Below are 17,550 nucleotides of genomic sequence, written 5' to 3' on the forward strand. Positions count from 1 at the left end.
CTGCTCCGGCTAGGTTTAATTGATTGATTTTCTATATACCCGATCTCTTTTTGCTTGGATAGCAATGTGTAGAGCTGGATGAACACAGCAGGCCAAACAGCATCAGAGGAGCAGGAAAGATGACGTTTTGGGTCTAGACCCTTCTTTTCTGAGCCTCTCAGGGACACTAACAATGACATGATAAAGTTGGCAGTTTGAGAGGGAGAAGTTGAAATCAGATGTAACGGTATTAAAATTGAGGAAGGAATGGGTCAAAGTTGATTGGAAAAGGAGCCTAGATGGGAAGATAGTGAAGCAGCAATAAGCAGAAGTTTTTGGGGTAATTTGGGAGGCACAGCAGAAATTCATCTCAAGGAGGAAGAAACATAATACATGGAGGATGAGGCAACCATGGCTGACAAGGGTAGTCAGGAACAGCTTAAAAGAAACAGAAAAAGCACACATTGTGGTGATGATTAGTGGGAAGCCTGAGGATTAGGAAGCCTTTAAAAACAGCACAGCCTAACTGGAAAAAAAAGCAGTAAGGAGGGCTGGGGAGAAGATGAAATATTAGGGTAAACTAGGTAGTAATATAAAATAAGATTAAATAAGATTTCAAGAGGATTTAGACATACAAAAAAAGTGAAACTGAAAGGTCAGAATGTGGAGGAATCATCCCGATCAAAAGGAGTACCCCCAAAGTTATCGAGTCATACAGCACAGAAAAACACCGTTCAGTCCAATTCATCTGGACCGACTAGACATCCCAATCTGACCTGGGATAACAAGGTGTACAGCTGGGTGAACACAGCAGGCCAAGAAGCGTCAGAGGAGCAGGAAGGCTGACATTTTGGGCCTAGACCCGTCTTCAAAAAGGGTTCTTCTGCCCAATCTGACCTGGTCCCATTTTCCTGCATTTGGCCCATATTCCTCTAAACCCTTCCTATTGCTGAGGAGGTTACAGCAATATTGGTGGTGATCTTTCAGCAATCACTGGAGCCAGGGAGGGTCCCAGATGACTGGAAAATGGCCGACGTAACACACCTGCTTAAGAAGGAAGGGAGATTGAAGACAGGAAACGGTAGCTAGATTAACCTGACCTCAGTTGTTGATAAGATTTTAAGAGTCCATTATTAAGGGTGAGATTATGGAGGACTTGGAAAGTGCATGGTAAAACAGGGCTGAGTCAATATGGTTTTGTCAAGAGGAGGCCGTGCCTGATAAATCTGTTAAAATTCTTGGAGAAGGTAATGAGCAAGTAAGACGAAGCAGTGCCAGTGTATGTCATCTACTTGGATTTCCAGAAGGCTTTTGACAAGATGCTGCTAAAACAAAATAAGAGTCCATGGTGTTATTGATAAGGTACTGGCATGGATAGAGGACTGAGTGACTGACAGACAGCAGAGAGTAGGGATAAATGTGTCTATTTCAGGACGGCAGCCAGTGATGAGCGGAGTTCTGTAATGGTCAGTGTTGACACCACAATTACTCAGGTTAATACAATAACAATCTGGACGGAGGAATTGAGGGCATTATTGTTAAGTTTGCAGATGACTGAAAGATAGGTGATGGGACAGGTGTTGAGGATGTGGGGAGGCTGCAGAATGAACATAGAACAGTACAGCACAGTACAGGCCTTTCGGCCCACGATGTTGTCCCAAACTTTTACCCTAAACCTAAGGTTTATCTAACCATCACCCCTAACTTATATAACATCCATATGCCTATTTAATAGGCCCTTAAATGGCCCTAACGAGACCGACTCCACTACCCTCTCCGGCAATGCATTCCACGCCCCACCACTCTCAGTAAAAAACCTACCTCTGATGCCTCCCCTATATCTACCTCCACCCTCTTTAAAACTGTGTCCCCTCATAACAGCTACCTCCACTCCAGGAAAAAGTTTCTGGCTGTCCACTCTATCTATACCTCTGATCATTTTGTACATCTCTATCAAGTTACCTCTTATCCTTCATCAATCTTAAGAGAAAAGCCCTACCTCTCTCAACCTTTCCTCGTAAGAACTTACCTCCATTCCAGGCTCCATCCTGGTAAATTTCCTCTCTGCCTTTGACAATGCTTCCACAACTTTCATATAATGAGGCGACAGAACTGCAAACAATCCTCCAGATGTGGCCAAACCAGACTTTGGTATAGCTGGAGCATAACTTCATGGCTCTTGAACTCAATCCCTCTATTAATGAAAGCTAACACACCATACACCTTCATAACAACTCTGGCCATCTGGATGGCAGCTTTCAGGGAACTGTGGACATGAACCCTAAGATCCTCTGCTTCTCCACCCGGCCAAGAATCTTTCCGTTAACCCTGTATTCTGATTTCAAGTTTGTCCTTCCAACATGAATCACGTCATACTTTTCAGGGTTAAACTCCATCTGCCACTTCTCAGTCCAGCTCTGCATCCTACCAATGTCCCTTTGTAACCTAGAACAGCCCTCCACACCATCCACAACTTGACCCACCTTCGTATCATCCGGGAACTTAGTAATCCATCCTTCCACTCCTACATCTAAATCATTTACAAAAATCACAAATAGAAGAGGGCCCAGAACAGATCCTTGTGGAACACCACTCGTAACTGAGCAAAATGTTGAATATTTCCGGCCACAACCACCCTTTATCTTCCAAGAGACAGCCAATTCTGAATCCAATTTGCCATATTTCCCCCTATCTCCATGCCTCTTTACTTTCTGCATGAGCCTACCATGGGGAACCTTATCAAACACTTTACTTAAATCCTTTTACACCACATCCACTGCTCTACCTTCATCCACGTGTTTGGTCACCTCTTCAAAGAATTCAATAAGATTTGTGAGGCATGATTTACCCTAAACAAATCATTGCTGACTATCACAAATCAAGCTATGCTTATCCAAGTGATCACAAATCCTATCTCTCAAAGCCCTTTCCAATAATTCGCCCACCACTGAAGTAAGACTAACTGGCCTGTAATTTCCAGGGTTATCCCTATTCCTTTTTTTGAAAGGGGGAATGAGGTTTGCCTCTCTCCAATCTTCCAGCACTATACCCGTGCAGAGTGAGGCCGAAAAGGTCATTGCCAAAGGCCCTGCAATCTCTTCCCTCACTTCCCATAGAGTCCTTGGATAAATCCCATCAGGCCCAGGGGACTTACCTATATTTACCTTCAAGTTCCTCAAAATTTCTAGTACATCTTCCTTACTAAAATCGACCTCCTCTAGCCTACCAGCCTGTTTCACACTGTCCTCCCTGACAACCAAGTCCCTCTCAGTTGTGAATACTGAAGAAAAGTATTCATTAAGGACCTCTCCTATTACTTTGGGCTCCAAACACAAATTCTGTTTACAATCCTTGATCGGCCCTCCCCTTCTCTGGTCATTCTCTTATTCCTCACATTTGTGTAAAAAGCTTTGGAGATTTCCTTGATCCTATCTGCCAAGGTTTTCCCATGCCTTCTTATAGCTCTCTTAAGCCCTTTCTTCAGCTCCTGGCTAACTCGTATCCTTCGACAGCCTTTTCCGATACTTGTTTCTGAAACGTTATATAAGCATCCTTCTTCCTCTTAAGCAGTCGATTGACCTCTCTGGAGAACCATGGTTCCCTCACTTGACTGCATCTTGCCTGCTTGCAAAGGACAAACATATCGAGCACACCAGTATGCATTCCTTGAACAATCACCACATTTCTATAGTGCTCTTCCATGACAGTATCTGTTCCCATTTTATATAACCCACTTCTTGCCTAACAGAATTATAATTGCCCTCCCCCAATTATAAACCTTACCATTTTCTACATACCTATCCTTTTCCATGACTATTGTAAAAGTAATAGAGTTATGACCGCTACTGTCAAAATGCTCTCCTATCAACAGATCTAACACTTGGTACGGTTCATTTTCAAGCAGCAAATCCAAAGTAGCCTCTCCTCGTGTTGGTCTATCTACATACTGTATCAGGAATCCTTACTCAATGCACTGAACAAAATCCGCTCCATCTAGACTATTACAACTAAAAAGTTTCCAATCAATATTTGGAAAGTTGAAGTCACCCATTACGACAAGCCTGTGGCTTCTCAAACTTTCTAGTATCTGCCTTCCAATCTGCTCCTCCACTTCTCTGCAACTATTTGGGGGTCTATAAGAGAAAACCAACAAAGTGACTGCTCCTTTCTTGTTCCGGACCTCAACCCAAACTGACTCTGTAGACATATCATTCTTGAACTGCCTTTCAGTAGCTGCTATACTAGCCCTGACTAGCAATGCCACTCCCCTGCCTCTTTTACCACCCTCCCTATTTCTTTCAGAGCATCTAAATACCAGAACTTCCAGCAACCATTCCTATCCCTGTGTTACCCATGCTTCTGTAATGGCCACAACATTGTAGTTCCAAGTACTGACCCATGCACTAAGTTCATCCGCCTTCTTTCTAGCATTGAAGTGTACACACTTCAAACCATCCCCGTATCCACAATTATGGACTGCATTTCTTTATTAATATCCTCACTCCCTGTTGTGTCTGTTGGAAGGCTGAATACCTCATCCTCTGAATTATAAATACGGTTCCCCACTCCCTGACAATCTAGTTTAAACTATCCCGTTTAGCTCAAGCAAACCACCCACCAAGGATATTTGTGCCTTTCTAGTTCAGGTCCAACCTGTCCTTCCTGTACAGGTCCCACCTTCCCCAAAATGTGTTCCAATTATCCACATAATGGAATCCCTCCCTCCTACACCAACCCTGTAGCCATGTATTTAGCTGCACTCTCTCCCTCTTTCTTACCTCATTACCACATAGTACTGGTAGTAATCCAGAGATATCTACCCTGTTGTCCTGGACTCTGATTTCCGACCTAACTCCCTGCACTTGTTTTTCACTTTCTCAGTTCTTTTTCTCCCTATGTCATTGGTACTGATGTGTACTATGACTGCTGATTGCTCACCCACCCCCTTAAGGGTCTTGAAGATACGATCCGAGACATCACGGACCTTGGCACCCGGAAGGCAACACATCGACCGTTCATCTTGTTCGTGTCCACAGAACGGCCTGTCTGTGCCTCTTACTATTGAATCCCCCACTACAATTACTCTCCTTTTCTCCCCACTTCCCTTCTGTGCCACAGGGCCAGGCTCAGTGCTAGAGACCTGTCCACTATGGCTTTCCCCTGGTAGGTCCCGCCCTCCCAACAGTATCTAAAACAATATACTTATAATTGAGGGGAATGGCCACAGATGATCCCTGCACTATTTGCCTATTCCCTTTCCCCCTCCTGATAGTCACCCAGCTACTTTTTCCCTGTACCCTGGGTGTGACCACCTCCTTATAACTCTTCTCTATCATCCCCTCAGCCTACTGAATGATCCGGAGTTAATCCAGCTCCAACTCCAATTTCCCCCAATGTGGTTTGTGAGGAGCTGGAGCTGGGTGCACTTCTCGCAGGTGAAGTCAGAAGGGACACCAGCAGTGACCCTTACCTCCCACATCCTGTAAGAGGAGCACGCAACTGCCCCAACTTCCGTTCCCTCTAGATTTCCAGAAGAATATAAAAAAGGCTTACCTTACCGACCCTCCAAACAGTCTATTTTTTTGGTTAGAGGAGGAGGATGGGTGGGAGACACTACATGCGTAGTGTTTCGGGTTTAGCCAATGCCTGAATATATTAGTTCGCTTCTTGCCTGGCCACTCCCGCCGCCCGAAACAAAAAGGCCGCTGCTGCATGAGGTAAGTTTTTATTGGAAAATGCTTACCTTCCTGACGACACGCCGGCTTGCAACCTCACCACTCCTGCCGCTCAAAACAAGAAGGACTCAGACAAACTAACAGTGTGGGCATGGAAGTGATAGATGGGATATAATGTGGAAAAGTGTGAGATTATTCACTTTAATAGGAACGATATTTTCTAGACTATTTTCTAAATGGGAGAGGCTTTGAAAATGTGTAGCACAAAGGGACTTAGGAGTCTTAGTTCAGGGTTTTCTTAAAGTTAATATGCAGATTCAGTTGACATTTAGGAAGGCAAATGCATTCATTTCAAGAAGGCAAGAATACAAAAGCAGAGGTGTACTGCTGAGGCTGTGTAAGATTTTGATCAAATTATGTTTGGAATATTGTGAGCAGTTCTGGGCCCCAATTCTAAGGGCTTCTCGCATGAACAGCAGCTGGCACTTCTGGGTCAGTACTTAATGGAATTTAGAAGGATAGTTGGGGAGTGGAGTAATCTGATCAAAACTCACAAAATACTGACAGGTCTGAATAAAGTGGACATGGAGATGTTGTTTCCACCACTCGGAGAAGCTAGGACCAGAGTGCACAGCCTCAGGGGAAGGGAACGACCCTTTAGAAATGAGACGAGGAGGAATTTCTTCAGCCAGAGGGTGGTTAACCCGTGAAAATCATTTTTGCAGACAGCAGTGGAAGTCAAGTTATTCAGTGTATTTACAACAGAGATAGATACATATTTGATTAGTAAGATGATCAAGGGTTATGGCAAGAAGGCAGGAGGATTGGGTTGAGAAACATATCAGCCATGATTAGTTGGTTGAGCAGGCTCTATGGGTCAAATGGCCTAATTCTGCACCCTGATCTTCAGATTTATTTTATATTTGTGTAAGGGGTTGTGCATCTCAATAGATGCCCTCGAATTCTATAATTCCATATGTAGCCTATTAGATCCTTCCGTTCTTCTTCTGCCAAGCACAATAATAATGTCAGTGCTGGCTAATCAGATTACGGGAGGTTAACTTTGTAAATTGTCTACACTTTCTTCTAATCCACCGTAACTATGTCTGTCTTTCTCCACTAGTCTCATGACCTGTTATCCTTGCTGTTTTTTTAAACATCTTCTCTTTAATGTTATTGTTCAAATATATTTAATGATATAACTAATGCTTGAGGTTTCTTCCAGTATCATTCATGCTCAGGAACCGTTCAACTAGCCAGATGCCAGACAGTTGTTGTCAGGATGACAGCCTTTTGCATCTACCCACAAACCAATCAGCAATCTGCTGCCAGCTGAATCTAACTTAGTCTGACACCTGGGGATGTACACAATCTCCAAAAATCTTACCCTACTGCTTGAATAAAGCAGCAATGCAAACACAACTCACAATAAGTTTCACTGACTTGCATTTTAAAACAGCAATTCCTTCCACATGCCTTGGTTTTAGAAGAGTCCATTTCCCATTTCAGTCCATAATTATAAATAAGGAGCACTAAAAAGAAATTGTCTTTACATATGAATTAATTTAGACAATGTTGGAAGCTTGGTCCGACAGTATTTCATTTGGCAGCCCATATTGAGAAAAGAACTGACCTATTTTTTATACCTTTACCTGCTTTAGCTGTAATTGCCAAAGGAATAACTTCTGGAAATCCAGCTGTCCTATGCATAATTGTAAGGATATGCTGGTGTTCAGTTTTTGTTTTTTGTAACAGTCTTAGCCAATCTAATAACACTTCACTGAACAGTTCTACAAAAACATATAAAGGTATGAATGGTGTTGATGAGGTTTTCTCACTATCTGATCTCATGGCATGTTTTACAGAACTGCACTGCATCCTTATGAAGACCTAAACAGGAATATATTCCTGTTTATTACTGTTTGAGTTTTTGTATTCCTCTGTGTACAGCTATGGAATTTCATGTGCTACCTTCCAAAGCTTCTAGATAGAACCATTAATGGATGAATAACAATTACTCTTCATCTGCAGATCTGTGAGGATGCCTCCACTTCCTCATCTGAATTCCATCTTTATAATCACAACATTCCAGAATTCCTTCAACCTCAGCTTTAGTGTGGGCTGATTGTGCTAATGTGATTAACTTTGGATCTGCTTTCTGAGCTTCAATTAAAGATGACTTGCTGAAAACTTCTTGTGAATTGTCCCAATTTTGTTAAAAATATCTCACTGATCTTACAATAGCTTTTGCTATCACATTGACATCTGGAGATGGACTATGTTTCACCATTGTTCTGGCTTCAATACATGCTAGAAAGAAATGCCTGGAATTTATTCCTGCAAATGCTTCACGTCTTTAACCAAACTCTCTATAACAGTAAAAGCTACAACCATTACTCTGGCCAAATGATTCCTTAGGAGTGAGTCAACCCAATTAATGAGTAATTTCCAATCATTTCCAAATATCACTGTTTTGGATTGTGGGTCACATCCTAAGCACACTTTGTACAAAGGAGCAGATCAAATGTTCTCCACTACTTCTATTTATTAAAATTCCACTTGGCTTTCAATGTACCGTCTGGAGGAAAAAATGTAAGTTTGTCTCATATACGAGCATACAAATCCGGATTAGGAATAGGTAATTCAGTACCTTGAATTTGCTTGGTCATGCAATAAGTTGAGCAAAATGTTTGGAGCCTCACATCAACATTCCTGCCTCCCCTGATAATCTTTCAACTCCTTGCTAACAAGAATCTATCCACTTCTACCTTTAAAACACATAAGGATTCTGCTTCCACTGCCTTTTCAAGAAGAGGTTTCCAAAGTGTCACAGCCTTCACAAAAAGAATTTTGCCTAATCTGTTTTACACAGGCCATTCCTGATTTTTAAACAGTAACCTTTAGTTCTAGATTTTTCCATAAAATGAAACTTGGTCTCTACATCTGCCCTGTCAAAATCCTTTAGGATTTTATATATTTGAAATTCTTTCCAACATTCAGTGAATACAAGCCAAGCCCATCCAACCCTTCCTTATAGGACAACCCACCCATTCCAGATTTTAGACCAGTAAACCTTCTTCTGAACTGCCTCCAATGCATTTACATATTTCTTAAGGAGAGACAACCAATACTGTGCACTGTACTCTAGATGCAGTCTCACCTGTGTCCTATTTCACTGATGCATAAGCTCTTTATTTTCTCTCAATTTTTAAAATCTTGTTAGCCTTCCTATTTACTTGCTGTACAGTAACCTTGTGCAATTCATGCATGAGGGCGTCCCGATCCCCCTGCATCTCAGAATTCTACAATCTCTCACCATTTAGAAAACATGCTTCATTTTTTATTCTTTCTGTTAAAATGGACAATTTCAAATTTTTCCACATTATACTCCATTTGCTACATCTTTACCCACTCACTTAACCTGGCAATATCTTTTTGTAACCTCCTTGTACCCTCTCCTTACTGTTAGCTAAACAATGTTTCTTTCATCATTGCTGACATTGTTAACCCTACACTGTGAGTTTTTAATTTCTGCAGTAACCTTTGATGTGGCACCTTATCAAATGCCTTCTGGGAATTTAAGTATAGTACATCCACTGGTTCCCCTTTATCAATGGCACATGTTGGTCTCCTCAAAGAACTCCAATGGACTGATCAAAAGTGACTTTCTTTCAGAAAGCCGTATTGACCCTGCCTAATTAACTTGAACTTATCCAAGTGCCTTGATATAACTTGATTAATAACAGCTTCTAACATTCTGTATATGACAAATGTTAAGCTAATTGGCAAGTAGATTCCTGCTTTCTGTTCCCCTTTCTTTTTGAATGAAGGGTTTTCTTTTACATGTTATATGAGTTTAGCCATTAACATTTGAAGAGAAAAGAACCAGTTTCCTTCTGGCAAAAATCCTTTATATCTCTCATCTACTTGTTCATCTCATCTGCACTTTTAGCAGTATTTATATTTCAGTATATAGTTGTCACTAAAGCTACAACTTGATCTGTGGCATTATCCTTCTGAGCTCCTTTATCAAATTCAGTATAAGTCCCATTGACTCCACTAAGTCCCATGGGCTTCCCACATAACTTCCAGCATTCTGAATAAAAGTGTCCCACTTTATTATGAAAGGAACCCTTGGGTGTGTGGTTTGAGGAAGAATTCCCGGGGCCTGTCCCTTCTTTACGTTTGCTACTTGCCTTCCTTTCACTCTCCCATGTTTTTGGGTCTGTGGAGTGAGACCACAAACACCGAATATTTCTCCTTTTATAATTTGATATACAGTGTGGTTATTGTAAGGGAGTCTGCAGACAATTCTCACTAGTTTTTCCCCCTGTTATTTCTTATTTCCATCTAAAGTTACGCGACATCCTGATCTCCTGAACCAAAGAGATCTCTAATTATTGCACAGATGCTATCCTTGATTAACAGTGCTACCCCTCCACCTTTACCTAGCTTCCTGTTCTTGATTGTCATATACCCCTCAATATTCAGGACTTAATCCTTGACATCCTGCCGTCAGGTCTCCACAATGGCTATTAGATTGCATCTATTTATTGGGGTGTCCATTGGCAAGTCATTTAATTTGTTATGAATACTACGTGCATTCAAATACAGAGCCTTCAGTTTTGTCATTTTATTATCTTTGTAAAATCTAGTCTTGATTGTTATTATGTTCCTCAGTTTATACCTCTTATGTCTTCCTGCTACTCTCTGACCCTTATTTCCCATATTACTACTTCCCTCTCTTACTGCATCTCTACCCTTTTACATATGACATCTTGCCACATTTGCTTCCTTAGCCCTACTTTTCAGTTGAAGGCAACAAGTAATGGAGGAGATAGCGCTGGGAGTGGAGAAGGGGTGCCAGGAAAAAGGAAGAGCGTCTGAGGGATAGAAAGGGGGCAGTGAGAGTGAAAGGATGGGAGATGGGAGAAGAAGGGTGAGACAGAGGATAGAGTGGAAGGAAGGGCGAGGATTAAGGGTGGGAAGGAGAGGGACAGAGTGGGAGTGTGGGATGGTATAGGAGAGGGAGGAGTTGAGTACTTGGGACAGAGGGAGAAGAAAGTATGTGAGGAAGAGTTACAGAGTCATAGACTGTGGAAACAGAACCTTCAGTCTAACTCATATGCCCCGACCAGACATCCCAATCTGACCTAGAACCATTCTGAACATAAAACAAAAGAACACAGGAATGGGCCTTTCGGCCCACGATGATGTGCTGAACATCACACCAAATTAAACTAATCCCTTCCGCCTGCCCTTGAGAAAACACAGGAACGAGCCCTTTGGCCCATGTTGTCACGCCAAAAATGATACCAAATTAAACTAATCCTTCTGCCTGCCCTTGGTCTATATTCCTCCAATCTTTGCTCATTCATGTGCTTATTTAGAAGTCCCTTAAACGCCCCTATCATGTATGCCTCCATCACTACTCGTGGCAGTGTATTCCAGACTCCTACCACTTTCTGTGTAAAAAAACATGCCCCTCATGTCTCCTTTAGACCTTCCCTCTCTCATTACATGCATTCTGGTAAACCTCTTCTGCCCATTCTCCAAAACCTCCACATTCTTCTTCTAATGTGGAGACCAGAACTGAACATAATAGTCTAAATGTGGCCTGGCCAAAATCTTATAAAGCTGCTACATGACATCCTGACTCTTGAACCCACTTCCCCTACCAATAAAGGCAAGCATGCCATACGCCTTCCTTACCAATCTACTTGTGAGGCCACTTTCAGGGAGCTATGGACTTGAACCCCAAGATCCCTCTGTACATCAATGCTGTTAAGGGTCCTGCTATTAACTGTATACTTTACCTTAACATTTGATCTCCCAAAGTGCAGCACCTCACACTTACGTGGATTAAACTCCCATTTGCCATTTCTCCACTCATATCTGCGACTGATTCATATCCCACCAAATCCTTTCATAACCTTCTCCACTATCTACAACTCCACTGATCTTGTTTCTTCTGCAAACTTACTAACCCATCTACATTTTCATCCAAGTCATTTATATATATCATGAACAGCAGAGGTCACAGCACAGATCTCTGCGGAACACCTCTAATGACGGACCTCCAGCCTGAAAACACTCTTGCACCACTACCATTTGCCAGCATTTAAACCCTTCTAAAACCTTCCTATTCATACACCCATCCAGATGACTTTTAAATGTTGTAACTGTACCTAATCCACCACTTCTTCTGGCAGCACATTCCATACATCCACTACCCTCTTTGTGAAAAAGTTACACCTCAGGTTTTTTTTAAATCTTTCCCCTTTCACGTTAAACCTATGTCCTCCAGTTTTGGACTCACCCACCCTAGGAAAAACACCTTAGCTATTTACCCTATCTCATGGCTCTCATGATTTTATAGACCTCTATCAAATCACCACGCAGCCTCTGATTCTCCAGGGAGAAACTCAAACCCTCCAGTCATTACAACATTCTTATAAACATTTTCAGCATCCTTTCAAGTTTAACAATTTCCTTCCTATAGAAGGGTAACCAGGATTGTATACAGTATTCTAAAAGTGGCCTCACCAATGTCCTGTACAGCTGCAACATGACATCCCGGCTTTTGTACATAACATTCTAACCAATGAAGACAAGCATGCAAAACACCTTCTTCACCACCCTGTCTGCCTGTAACTCCACTTTCAAGGAACTAAGCATCTGCACCCCCAGGTCTCTTTGTTCAGCGACATTCCCCAGGGCCCTAAAATTAACTGTATAAGTCTTGGATAATAAAATGTGAGGCTGGATGAACACAGCAGGCCAAGCAGCATCTCAGGAGCACAAAAGCTGACGTTTCGGGCCTAGACCCTTCATCAGAGAGGGGGATGGGGAGAGGGAACTGGAATAAATAGGGAGAGAGGGGGAGGCGGACCGAAGATGGAGAGTAAAGAAGATAGGTGGAGAGAGTATAGGTGGGGAGGTAGGGAGGGGATAGGTCAGTCCAGGGAAGATGGACAGGTCAAGGAGGTGGGATGAGGTTAGTAGGTAGATGGGGGTGCGGCTTGGATGGGTGAGAGGAAGAACCGGTTAGGGAGGCAGAGACAGGTTGGACTGGTTTTGGGATGCAGTGGGTGGGGGGAAAGAGCTGGGCTGCTTGTGTGGTGCAGTGGGGGGAGGGGACGAACTGGGCTGGTTTAGGGATGCAGTAGGGGAAGGGGAGATTTTGAAACTGGTGAAGTCCACATTGATACCATTAGGCTGCAGGGTTCCCAGGCGGAATATGAGTTGCTGTTCCTGCAACCTTCGGGTGGCATCATTGTGGTAGTGCAGGAGACCCATGATGGACATGTCATCTAGAGAATGGGAGGGGGAGTGGAAATGGTTTGCGACTGGGAGGTGCAGTTGTTTGTTGCGAACTGAGCGGAGGTGTTCTGCAAAGCGGTCTCCAAGCCTCCGCTTGGTTTCTCCAATGTAGAGGAAGCCGCACCGGGTACAATGGATGCAGTATACCACATTGGCAGATGTGCAGGTGAACCTCTGCTTAATGTGGAATGTCATCTTGGGGCCTGGGATAGGGGTGAGGGAGGAGGTGTGGGGGCAAGTGTAGCATTTCCTGCGGTTGCAGGGGAAGGTGCCGGGTGTGGTGGGGTTGGAGGGCAGTGTGGAGCGAACAAGGGAGTCACGGAGAGAGTGGTCTCTCCGGAAAGCAGACAGGGGTGGGGATGGAAAAATGTCTTGGGTGGTGGGGTCGGATTGCTCCACACTGCCCTCCAACCCCAACTGCAACATTAACATTTTGGGTCAAGTGACCCTTCCTTAGAGCTGATGGTAGTTCAGAAAAGTTGATTTTTATGCAGAAGACAAGGTTTGGGGGAAAGTGGGACAAGAAATCACAGGGGTCTACAGCATACAAACTGGCCTTTTGGTCTAATCTGTCCAAGCTACCGGGTTTCACAATTAAATCAGTCCAATTTGACTATACTTGGTCCATAGCCCTTGATACCTATCCCATTTTAGTACATGTGCAAATGTTTCTTAATGACAAAATTGTACTCGCTTCCACCACAACCTCTGGCAGTCCATTCCAGACAGTCACCGCTGTCTGTATGAAAAAACCTCCCCCTCAAACTCTTTTGCATCTTTCCCGTCTCACATTAAATCTATGCCCTCTAGTTTTAGACTCCCCTACCATGGGAAAGCTTCTGCCCGTCTTCCTTATCTATGCTCCTTGTGATTTTATAAACCTCTATAAAGGTCACCCCTTAGTCTAATACACTCCAGGGAAAAAAATTCCACCCTATCCAACTTCTCCTTGTAACCCAAACCTTCCAGTCCAGGTAGCATCCTAGTAAATCTTTTCTGCATTCTTTCTATGTTAAGGATATCTTTTCTACAGCAAAATGACCAGAGCTTCATGCAGTACTCCAAATGTTTTGTACAGCTGCAACAAGATGTCCCAACTCCTATACTCAATGCTCTGACGGATGAAAGCAAGCATGTCGAACGCTGCCTTCATCACCCTGTCTACATTTGACTCCATTTTCAAGGGACTATGAACTTGTACTCCTAGATCCCTTTGTTCAATAACACTATCATTGACTGTTAAAGTCTTGCCTTGTTTTGATCCACCGAAAATGCAACATCTTGCGTTTATCTAAATTAAACACCACCTGCCATTTGTCAGCACACTGGTCGAGTCGAACAAGATATTTCTGCATTTGTAGATAGCCTTCTTTATTATCCACGATACCACCAATCTTGGTACCGTCCGTGAACTTACTAACCATATCTCCTAAATTCCCATCCAAATCATTTATATAAATTATGAACAACAATATCACCAATCCCTACGTCATACCATTGCCCAAAGGTCTCCAAGCTAAGAAACACCCCTCTACTATCACCCTCTGTCTTCTACTGTCAAGACAATTTTGTATCCAATCTCCCTGAATCCTGTGAGATTTAATCTTACTCAACAACCTTGGTGCCTAAAAGCGCAGCAGGGTGGCTCAGTGGTTAGCATTCCTGCCTCACAGCACCAGGCAGCTGGGTTCGGTTCCACCCTCAGGTGACTGTCTGTGTGGGCTTCCTCCCACAGTCCAAAAAGGTGCAGAGTAGGTGGATTAGCCATGCTAAGTTGCCCATAATGTCCAGGGATGTTTAGGTTAGGTGGGTTAGACATGGCAAATACAGGGGTAGGGAAATGGATTTTGGAGGGGTGGTGTGGACTTATTGGGCCAAATGGCCTGTTCCCACAGTGCAGGGACTCTATGATTCTACGAACCTACCATGCAGTACCCCATCTAAGGCCTTGCTAAAGTCCATATTACCCTCACTTACTTCCTTGGTCGCCCTCTCAATCAAATTTATGTGACATGATTTCCCATGCACAAAGTCATGCAGACTGTCCTAAATGAGTACTTGCCTCCCAACTGCCTGTAGATCCTGTCTCTCAGAATCCCCTCTAATAACTTACTCACCACTGATATTAGGCTCACCAGTCTGCAGTTCCCAAGCATATCCCTGCAGTCTTTCTTAAATAATGGCACAACATTAGCCACCTGCAATCTACAGAAACTTCAACTATTAAGTAAATGATGGGAGGATGTACTGTGAAAAGAGATAGAACAACAGTTGGACAGTCAAAGGAGTGGATAACGATCAGCCTAGGAGAATAAATAGCTACTGATAGTGACAACTAGTGGCTAACAATGGGTTGTGTGTAATAGCAGACCATATGATAACAAGGCCTAGCGTGAGAGGGGTGGGTAAGGGCGTGGGCAAAGATCTCTGGCTAAATCTTTGTCCCAGGCTTGCTGCAGAGCTTCAGCTAGTTCAGCACAAGCTGGAAGAACAGTACCTCATTTTCACTTGGGGCCTCTACAGCGTTCTGGACTCAATATTGAGTTCAACAATTTTATGGCTTGAGGTATTTTCTCCCATGCCCTCATCCAGCTCCTACACACCAGGCCTTGTTATCACAAGGTCTGCTATTATACACAAATGAGTGTTAGCCACAAACAGTCACCATTATTAATTATTCGATTGGTTGATTGATTTGATTTATTGCTATGTGTACCTAAGTACAGTGAAAAGCTTTGTTGTGAGCAGTACAGGCATATCATAGTAAGCAAGGGTATACAGATCATAGGGTGAAAAAAACTTGAATGGAGTAATGCACACAGGTTATATCGCACAGGATGTCTGTGAGACAAGGTCAACATTGCCTGGAGTTAGAGAGGTCCATTCATCAGTTTCAACAACAACAACAACAAAAACAAAGCTGCTGGAAAAGCTCAGCAGGTCTGGCAATACCTGTGAAGGAAAAAAACAGAGGTAACGTTTTGGGTCCGGTGACACTTCCATGGACCTCAGTTCTGAGGAAGGGTCACTGGACCCAAAACTTTACCTCTGTTTTTTCCTTCACAGATGCAGCCAGACCTGCTTAGCTTTTCCAACAATTTTGGTTTTATTTCTGATTTATAGCATCTGCAGTTCTTTTGGTTTTTCCATTCATCAGTCTAACAGCGGCAGGGAAAAAGCTGTTCTTGAACTTGTTCGTGCGTGTGTTCAAGTTGCTGTAATTTCTGCCTGACAATGTTGTACGAGAGCATTACCTGGGTGGGATGGCTCTTTGATGATGTTGGCAGCTTTTACATGACAATGAGGATATAAATGGAGTTCATGAATGAAGTTGGATTCTGTGGTGGTCTGGGCTGTGCACACAACCTTTTGTATTTTCTTAAGGCCCTGGGCAGAACAGTTGCCGTACCAAGCCATTATGCACCGGATAATACGCTTTCTATGGTGCATCTGTAAAAGTTGGTGAGGTCGTTTGGGACATGTCAAATTTCCTGAGCCGCCTCCGGAAGAGGCGGTGTGGTTGTTCTTAACCGTTGCATCCACACGGGAAGTCCAGGACAGGTTGTCGGTTATCGTCACTCCCTCGAACCTGACGCTCACAACCTCCATTCCATTGATGTAGATGGGGGTGTGTTCTCTTCCTTTCTTTCGGAAGTGAATAATCAGTTCTTTGATTTTGTCGACATTGAGACAGAGGTTGTAATCATTGCACCACATCACAAAGCCCTCTATCTCCTTCAGCAAATTTGTAGATGATGTTCATTCAGTATTTGGCTACACGTTTATGGGTGTACAGGGAGTACAGTAGGGGGCTGACAACACACCCTTGGGGAACTTCAGTGTTGAGTGCAATTGTGGAGGAGGTGCCATTACCTATTATCTTCACTGATTGTGGTCTATGGGACAGGAAGCTGAGGATCCAGTTGCAGAGGGCATGACAAGACCTAGGTCTTGAAGTTTTGAAATCAATCTGGAGGGGATAATAATGTTGAAGACAGAGCTATAGTCAATCAGCAGGAGTCTGACACAGGTGTCCTTGTTGTCCAGATGTTCCAGGGATGAGTGCATGGTTAGGGAAATGGCACCTGCTGTGGACTTGTTATGTCAGTAGGAAAATTGCAGGGGATCAAGGCAGGCTGGGAGACTAGAGTTGATGTGGGCCACAACCAGCCTCTTGAAGCTCTTCATGATTATGGAGGTCAGAGCCATTGGGTTGTAGTCATTAAGGCATGTTGCACATGCTTCCTTACGTACGGGGATGATATCTATTCATTCTCCCATGTTGATTGTTATTCATTCCTTTGTCTGTCCAACTGTTCTCTCTCTTTGGGAGTTATCTCCTCCTACCATTTACTCCTTACACCCTCCTCTCCACCCCACCTTCTCCACAAAACCAACTTTTTCCCAGCTACCATCAGTTCTGAGGAAGAGTCACTGGGCCTGAAACACTAGCTCTGATTTCTCTCCACTGATGTTGCCAGACTTGCTGAGCTTTTCCAGCAATTTCTGTTTTTGTTCCTAATTTATTAATTAAAATTTGCTCCCAGCCATTAGAAGTGAATATGCAAAAGGG

The 17,550-nt window shown here is 43.3% G+C and overlaps 1 protein-coding gene across 8 annotated transcripts in view; it reads right to left on the reverse strand.

Moving 5' to 3' along the window:
• The window catches only part of ppp1r9a (protein phosphatase 1, regulatory subunit 9A), a 284,663-nt gene that overhangs the window by 7,239 nt on the left and 259,874 nt on the right, over positions 1-17,550 (reverse strand). The gene's annotated exons all lie outside the window — the stretch shown is intronic.

This window comes from Stegostoma tigrinum, chromosome 2 (assembly GCF_030684315.1).
Source record: "Stegostoma tigrinum isolate sSteTig4 chromosome 2, sSteTig4.hap1, whole genome shotgun sequence".
NCBI classification, from domain to species: domain Eukaryota; kingdom Metazoa; phylum Chordata; class Chondrichthyes; order Orectolobiformes; family Stegostomatidae; genus Stegostoma; species Stegostoma tigrinum.